Consider the following 2,500-nt stretch of genomic DNA (forward strand, 5'->3'; position numbering starts at 1 on the left):
CCACATCCTTGGACAGCTCATACACCCTTGGAGTTGAGGTTTGCCCCCGGTTCTGGTCCGGCCTGCTACCCCCACTCCTGTTCTTGTTCTGTCCATCAGATTGCTTTGGACAGTCCTTCTTGAGATGACCCTTAAGACCACAGGTATGGCAAGTCCGGTCACCTCCCACATTTGGGCACTCTCGAGCAAAGTGTCCCATCTTACCACAACGAGTGCAAGCGCCCATGGCTCTCCAGCACTCACCATAATGGTTTCTGCTGCACTTAGGGCACACAGGCTTACCACTTGAGGTTTTACCCTCCTCAGCCTGGTCCCTCTTTCTCTTCCGGTCACCACTTTGCCCAGGAGCCACCACCACACTCTTCACTTTGTGCTTAGCTTCCTCAGCAAGGTTAGTCTCCAGCATAGCCATCCTCTCAACCAGTTCAGTCACATTGGAGAAGGTCCGGACTGAGCAGTAGGTCTTGAGTTCAGGCCTAAGGCCGCGGATGAACCTTCGGACCTGTACTGCCTCATCCTCCAACTCCCTTCCCACAAAGCGCCTGAGCCTGTTGAACTCTTCTTCATACTCTCTGACTGACCTACGCCCTTGAACCAAGTCCAAGAACTTAGCCTCCAAACGGTCCCATGCCTCAGCTGGAAAGTACTTGTGGTTGAACTCCACTTCAAAGTCAGCAAAGCGCTCAATGGAACCATTGGTACGTTTGTCCAAGGCTATCCACCAGTTGTGTGCATCCCCCTCCAGGAAATGCACTGCAATGTCCCTTTGATACTCCTCAGGGCACCGGGTTGATTTGAAGTTTCTAACCAACCGGTCTCTCCACTCATCAGCCTCCATGGGATCAACACTTCCAGCAAAGTGCTTAGTCCCTAGGCGTGATACATGTTCCAGAACCTTCAGATAGTCCACTTTCTTAGCTGATCCAGAAGGTGGATCCAGCTCAATCACTTCAGCCACTGGCAACACTCGTCCACCAGCTCCACCACTTCCACCAGCTCCCACCTGAGCTTGTGTGGCTTGGCCAACGGATGAGTTTACCACTGGGGTGAGCACCTGAGTCATGGCTACCATCTGACTACCCATTAGCTTGATGGCAGCCAATATCTCTTGCATGGAAGGCTCAGCCGCCTGATCACCCGGACCAGTCCTCCCATCAGTCCTGATGTTTGGATCAGCCCGGTGACCAATCTCTGAAGACTCCGCCTCTCCATCCGAATCATCCTGGTGCTGCCCAGCAGCTGGACCTAACTGACTTCCAGCTCCCTCGTGCTGCCTCCCGGTCTCATTCAGCTGCCCATCCGCACCATCCAGCTGAACCTCAGTCTGATTAACTTGGATTTCAGTCAGGACAGTGTCTCCGGTCCGACCCATGGGTGGAACCGCCAACTCCACATTTGGGTTAGGTACTGATGCATCTCCAGCACCAGACACCCCAGCCCCATCCTTAGCCTTCCGAGACCGCTTCCTTGTTCCCTTAGGACACATCAAAACCAAACACAAACCAAATGTTATTCTTAACAAGAACTTTCTAAACCTCAAACGACATCAACATAAGCAAGTAAAAACATAAACTAAACATGTCAAGAGACTCAGCCGGATGTGTGATGACCTGCCCCTAACCCAACAGCCTAGAATCAAGCATGCTCTGATACCAACTTGTAAGACCCGAACCTGGATCCCATGATCCAACCAGTTCAAGTACTTACCTAGATGTCTAAGTGTAATTAAGCCGGTTTAGGTCCAATAGTTTCTAAGTCATTTTCCTTTTTGTTTGAGGTTCATAAACAACATGTACATTGCGGAAGCATGAAAGAAAGATCATTTCATATATATAAGTCAATGTGATCCATACAAATCATTCATAACACACAAGTTGCACAATAGGCTATCATAAGTTCAATTCTAACTAGACACACATCACACATCCGTCCACGGCCAAGTCTTCAAGACTCCTTTGCTTTACCACGATCACTGCTGGTTCCTGAAACCAAACCACAACACATGAATACACATATGATCCGATATCCTAACATCAATCTAACTAGTACATGGTTCCGGATCCTAGATCACATCTAATGCCCAATTCTGACCACACTAAATGCTCGGCCAAAAACTCTAAACTCTACATGATAAATCACGATAAATCCAAACTAAGAGAATGGTCCAATTGGATTCCTCAGAACCGGCCTCAATCATAACGACCTTGACCATGAACCGCCAACCGGCCAAATTGGACCAACCCCTAATCCATGATATAAATTAAATCTAACACTTTGATAATTCATTAAAAATCCCAATTAAGAGATTACAATCGTCAAACCCCAATAATTCCCTTGGGAACCATGAGATCGGACCATACCTCCCCAACCAAGGCCATGGAGAGATTACACTGACCAATCCAAGCCCTGGGGGTTTGTCCGCGGGTTTAAACCCTCAGATCACATCAGAATAAGGTAGAAGAGAGATTGACAAAGAGAAAAGAAGAAACGGATGCAACCA

This window comes from Raphanus sativus, unplaced genomic scaffold (genome assembly GCF_000801105.2).
Source record: "Raphanus sativus cultivar WK10039 unplaced genomic scaffold, ASM80110v3 Scaffold0870, whole genome shotgun sequence".
In the NCBI taxonomy this organism is placed as follows: Eukaryota; Viridiplantae; Streptophyta; class Magnoliopsida; order Brassicales; family Brassicaceae; genus Raphanus; species Raphanus sativus.